The sequence below is a fragment of the Lynx canadensis genome, chromosome A2, assembly GCF_007474595.2.
Source record: "Lynx canadensis isolate LIC74 chromosome A2, mLynCan4.pri.v2, whole genome shotgun sequence".
Classification (NCBI taxonomy): Eukaryota; Metazoa; Chordata; class Mammalia; order Carnivora; family Felidae; genus Lynx; species Lynx canadensis.
In genome coordinates this window covers 76,352,299-76,359,031 of record NC_044304.2, presented here as the reverse complement: position 1 = coordinate 76,359,031, position 6,733 = coordinate 76,352,299, and positions in this window count along the sequence as shown.

Sequence of the window (6,733 nt, the reverse complement as noted above, 5' to 3'; positions counted from 1 at the left end):
TTTCTTAGTGTATCATATCAGGCCACACGATATAGCTATCTCTGACCAATGACATGTTAACCTTGATCGCTTGGTTAAGATGGTGTCTGCCAGTTTTCACCCCTGTATGGTCACTATTTTTGCCTTTTTTTAGTTAATAATTTCTTTTGCTGGGGAGGAGATAATTTGAGACTATGCAAATATCTTAAATTTTTAAAAATTTTCACCCACTGATTTTAGCATCCACTGGTGGATCTTGCCTACAGCCCTTATTACTCTGGTGTTCAAATGGTGATTTTCTTTTCCCCCTCATTCCTTCTATATTACTAATTGGAATATTCTGTAAGAAAGAGTTGGTCTTTCTCCTCCATTTATTTATTTATCCAATTGTTTATTTATATCACTATAGACTCACCTGCTTTTATTTTATTCTTTGGGTTATACACTGATTAAAAATTTTTTTTTAATGTTTAATTATTTTTGAGAGAGAGAGAGAGAGAGAGAGTGGGGTAGGGGCAGAGAGAGAGAGGGAGACAGAATCTGAATCAGGCTCCAGGCTCTGAGCTGTCAGCACAGAGCCCGACATGGGGTTCGAACTGTGAGATCATGACCTGAGCCGAAGCTGGACGCTTAACTGACTGAGCCACCCAGGTGCCTTTACACTGATATATTTTAATTCTAGTACAAATTTGAAATAGAGGATTTTAATGAATCTTTGAGTGAGAAGATTTCCTCATGTGTTATTATATATCTTAATTTTCCTGAAAGGAACTAATATAAAATCTAAATCTCAGAAATGTAAGTAAGGAGTAGACAGTCTCGTGAAGTGGTTTTCAGAACAAGGCTTCTGGAATCACACTGCTCGGGTAAAGTTACCCTCTCTGGTTTACCTTTCTCACCTATAAAATGAAGATGTAAGCAATATGTACCTAAAAGGATGTTTTAGGGGATAAAATCTGATACTGTATGTAGAATGTTTAGAATAGTATCTGAGTTTACGGCAATTGCTCAATAAATTAGTTTGCATTAGCAAGAATACATAACTGGAGGCAGATTAACCCCATTTGTCATGATCGAGCCAGAGATAGTAAAGTAAGGGTTTACTCGAAATCACATCTTAGGCTGGTCCCACATTTTGCTTCTGTTTTCCTTCCTTCCTTTATGTGCTCAGTAAATACCAAACTCAGTATTTGTCCTAAGAATTATTCTTTAAGTTTTCTGAAATAGATCTTGAGCAGTTGGTAAAATCGTGGAATTAGAAACAAGCAAGCATTATCTTCCACGCGCAACCCCCCTCTGTGTCAATCCCTCATCACTGAGGCTCCCTTAACCCTGTGAGCAAATATACCAACCCTGTGAGTGATATACCAAAACCTGCGTATAGAGCCAGACGTACTACCCTCTCCTGTCACTCCATCCCCTGCCAATTTGACATATTTCACTGTTACTCCTCTGGCCAGTCAACGAATATTGATATGCACCGGCCTCTATATTCAATCCCTTTATTCTCTTGTGGGATCACTCGCATGTCATTTTATGATGCCATTGTTCCTCAGCATAACGAGAAATCTGGGGTCTGCACAACAAAACATTTGACGAATATCCTTTCGCTAACCATAACCCCCAGCTCTTCCTCGCGCTCCAGTCCCTCCCACTTCAGCCTCTTGGACTTCTTGCTGTTCCTTGAACTCAGCAAGCTTTGCGCTGCCTTAGAGCCTGTGCATCTATGGTCTCCTCTGCCTGGAATAATTGTCCCCCCACGCCCCCGGCCCTGCCCCACCAACTCCTCACTTACCAGTTACTCATTCTTCGGATCTCAGCTTATTTTGCTTCCACGAGAGGCTTTTGCTGATCTCCACACCTTTATTCTTTCTCATTGACCCTTGCTCTTTTCTTGCCTAACCCTTATAACACTGTGTTATTATGTATTTCTTCATATGTGCCTTTTTTTTTTTTTTTTTTATGCTTGACTCCCTCCCAGAATGTAGGCTCCACGAGGGGCAGAGCCACATTTGTTTTGTGTTGTGGCTGTACTTCTTATGTCTAGTACAACATCTGGCACATAATCACAATCAATAAGTGCTTTGTTGAATACATTAAACAGCCAACATCTGCAAGATGAGAGTGTTTAATTCAATGTATTCCCTGACCTTTCATCAAACATTTGTTGACTGCCTATTATTGCCGGGAATAAGAAATGACTAGGTCACATCCCCTGCCCTTTTGGAAGTCCCAATCTGTTGGGACAGGGTAGTAGGCTGAATGCTGACCCTTAGAATGTTAAATCCAAGTCCCCGGAACATGTAAATATTACCTTATTTGGAAAAAAAAAAAAGGTCTTTGCAGATATGATTAAGGATCTTGAGATGGGGAGATTATCATGGATTATCTGGGGCGCCCTAAGTGTCATGACATGCGTTCTTATAAAAGGGAAGCAGAGGGAGCTTGTACAATTCACAAGGAGGGAACGGTGATGTGAAGGTGGGAGGCAGAGATTGGGGTGATGTGGCTGCAAACCAAGGAATGCCTGCAGCCACCAGAAGCTGGAAGAGTCAAGGAACACATACATCCCTATCGCCTCTGGCATGTGCGTGGTTTTGCTGACACCTTGATCTTACCCAGTGACGGACTTTGGATTTCTAGCCCCCAGAACTAATAGAGAATACATTTCTATTGTTTGACGGGGGGCTGTAGTAATTTGTTACAGTGGCCACAGGAAACTAACACAGAGGATGATACAAATAAACAAATCCTTGCAAAAACAGTATCACATATTGAGGTAAGAAACAAGGTAGTGTAGAGGCACCTGGGTGGCTCCCTCCAGTTAAGCTGCTGACTTCAGCTCAGGTCATGATCTCACCGTTGGTGGATTTGAGCACCGTGTGGGGCTCTGTGCTGATAGCTGGGAGCCTGGAGCCTGCTTCAGATTCTGTGTCTCCCTCTGTCCCTGTACCTCTCCCACTCATGCTCTGTCTGTCCTCTCTCTCAAAAATAAATAAACATTAAAAAAAAAAAAAAACCCAAGGTGGTGTATGCTTGCAGAGGAAAGAGCTGTCTGCGAAAGTGTTGCAAGGGAAGGGACGTTGACGCAGGATTTAAAAGGTAAGCAACTGTTTTCCAGGCAGTGGCCAAGGCTGGTGCATGGGGAGGCCATGTTGGGGGAAGCAGCAGTGTGTGTAAAGACATGGGGCCACATGGAGCATGGCAGGTTCAGGGAACTGGAACATCTGGGTTGAGCTGGTAGATGAAGAATGGGGGGAATTAAGAAGAGAGAGAATCCAACTGTGACCAGGCTTTGAATGGCCTTGCCTGTTCTTACCCCTTATTCTGTAACTGACAGGAAACTGATGAAAATATGGGGATGACTGACTTGTGGCAAATGAGGTTCCACAGCAACATGAATAGTGGACCAGCTCAGAGTCTACGAGGGAAAACAAACAGGGGAGCAAATAATGGTAGGCTGTGGCAGAATCCTGTGAGAGATGAGAGACTAAGGCAGTAAGAACAGAGATAGAAACATGGGGATATTTGGGAGACAGTGTCTTCGTTTACAAGCTGACAGACCCCGGAGATACCACTGACTGTGGAGCGTAAGAGAGGGAGGACTTATGGGTGCACTGAGGATTTTAGCTGGTGAGGCAGAGAAATATCACTCACAGAATTGCACAGGGGAATGGTCTAGAGAGTTAGTTCTGTTGAATTTCAGGTGCCCGGGGGATGGCCAAATAGAGACTTCAGGAAGGTGGTGAGAAACATGGGTTGAATCTAGAGGCATAGATCTGGAGGTGATCAACAAGAGATGGGATTTGAAGGCATGAAAGGGAATGAACAGGCAGAGACAAGAGAAAAGGATCGAGGTCAGAGCCCTATACGGTACTAGTTAATTGAATGGGAGAAGAAATACAAACTGTGTGATGTACCGAAAGGGTTGTAGACATGAGTGAGTATTCTGGAGTCCCGGAGGTGTTGATGATTTCTGTAAATTGCCATTTTTCGAAAGACTTTTGGGCGTCTTAGAAACTAGAGTTGTCCCCAGGCTAACAAACTGGGAACTTGGTCAGCAGCCTGTATGTCTATGCCTGCCGGCTTCCTGGGATCTGGCCTAAGGATAAGGCTGTGTAATTTGGTTAACCTGGACTCCTATAAAAACCGAACTTTTGACCAAATCATTAAACAATTAATCCAGCGAGCACTTCATGATCTGATCAAATTGGTCAATAGGCTGACCATAATGAAAAGAAAAATCCCCCTCTGTCACAACAATTGAACCAATTCATCATGTAGACATTTCTTGAGATAAGCGTTTAATTTTTCAGTCATTAACAGGCTTCCGGTCGTATTGGCAATTGCTCTCAAGCTATACACGTCATGTTTAAATTAATGAGGTCAGGCCTCAGTAACCTCATGCACCTTCGTTGCCTTTTCTGAGTGTTACCGGCAGATCTGAGGCATGAGCAAGGGAGGGGGAAAGAAGGAGGGAAAACAAGGCACGGAAAGAGGTAGGAGAGGAAGAGAAAAGGAGAGAAGAAAGCGAGGAGAGAGGAGAAGAACAGAGAAACAGAAAAGGCAGCGGTTTATCTGAATTTGCTCCTAAAGCGTAGGATGAAATATTTCTAGTGACCACAGGATCAAGGCAGCAGTGAGATGTAGCAGGAAGCATGCAGTGGGGGCCAGGCAAACCGGGGCTGTGAGCCTCGGCTCTGCCATTCTAGTTGTGTGACCTTGAGCCAGGTAACCTCTCTCTTTCTCTCTCTCTCTCTGAGCTTCATTTCCCTCATCCTGAGAGGTGGTTTGGCACAGAGTTGAAGAGCCAAGTTTCTGGACCTGGGTTTAAGTCCTGATTCTGCCCTGGAGCAGCTGCATGACCTTGGGCAGGTCACTTAACCTCTTAATGACTATGTCCTTCTGTTCTAGAGCATGCATAATAACAGAATCTGCTTTATCTAATTGTTGTGACTCTTAAACGAGTTACTACTTGTAAAGCAAGTGAGGACTGTGCTTGATAATGTTAGCCATTAGCTATAAAATTGTATCAGTTAGATTGTAAAATATTTGTAAAAGCTCCCAGCCCAGGGCTTGACTTACGGAGGCAGGCGCTCAGAAACTATGAATCATTTTCCCTTGTTTCAACTCCTCAGATGCTCCAGATGGGAGAAGAATGGCGACTTCTAACTTCTCTTCTCTGTCTCCATCCGGGCACATCCAAATTCACTTGGACCAGGCTCTTTGGATCCTCCATCCATAGCCTGGTCTCACTTGGCCCTGGGCCAAACCTGCGTGCTCCCAGATGGAGCACCGCCTGGGAGGAGGGTTTTAGTGGGTTGCTTTTTTCCCAAAGAAATCTGAAGAGTAGTCTAAGGTCTTCATGGTTAACTTTGCAACAGCATCCAAAGCTCAAAACTTTTGGAATTTAGAGGTGGTATATGCATAGTATGTTGATGAAAATGACAACCCAGAAGAGAGATCTAAGAGGATGGAAATTAAAGTCAATACCAGTAAAGCCCAATAACTGGACGGTCACTGCAGTGTCCACACTTTTGAGTGTGGTTTGGGTGGAGAACATGGAGTGAAAGAGTGAGGCAAGTGTTTTTGCCCCTTTCCCCTTAACTAACAGGGGGCGGGTATATACCAAACATGCTTGCGTGTGTGTGTGCGCGCGCACACACATACACACACACACACACACACACACACACGCACACACACACTCTTCCTTTTCATACACTTCACTAGCTGCCTGGAACCAAAGCTTGATAATTAAAAAAAGCAAAATTTTAGCACAATTCTTGCAAGCCCAAAGTCAAATATTGGGCAGGCATAAGTCCCGAGTGGAGAGACATCCATGAATGAATACGGAGAGCTCTGGCCGGCGATTTTGCTCCCGCAAAGAGCAGAGCACGAAAGACGCCTCCTTCCACTTCCTGCAGCTTCCAGATCACCTCTACCCTCCTGTGATTTCCCCCTTGCCTCTCCTGCCCGGCTCAGGGGATGGTAAGAAGCCAAGACAGATCCCCTCTGGTGCCGGCCAATGTAGATGATGCTATGTAAATAGTTAAAGGAGGGATGAGCCCGTGGTGTGGGTGTCTCACTACCTGACGTGGGTACATTCACACTCAGTAGGGGTATAAGTTGCACAATTTTCACGCCCTTCTCCTTGCCTCATTTTTCTCATGTCGAAAACAGCGATAGCCATAGAACCTACCGTACAGGGTCGCTGGGGGGATGAGACAAGATGGTGAAATGAGACAAAGTGGTGCGTCCAGGCTCTGTCTCCAGTTTAGCAGCCAATATATACATAGTTGCTATTGTATTCATCTGAAAACTTTGTGTCCACCCTAGAATGGAGGGCTGCGTTTTCCACTGTGCAAGGAGAAATCAAGTTTGGCGTGAATGCAGCAATGTGTGAATCACATTGCTTTTATCAGAATCCGGTTATCTTTTGAAAGGGTGTACCGTGCGTGTGCTGAGTTATCGTTCATGAATTGCTATCAAGGTCACATGTCAAGTGGCTTGAGATTACTGATGAAATGTTACTACTAACCATCTACCTCTTCCACCTTATATGTGGAAGCCTGAGCTGCCCAAAGGGATGTGAAGACTCCTGAAGAGCATTTTCCAGAGATAATCCAGGGAGGAGGGCTGCTGACACCTGCCAAGTCCAGACTCTGGTGTGGGAGATGGTAGGGTGTTATGCAATCACTCCTGTATTTTTACCACCCAGCTGGTCCTGTGACGACTTTCGCCAAGGGAGCAT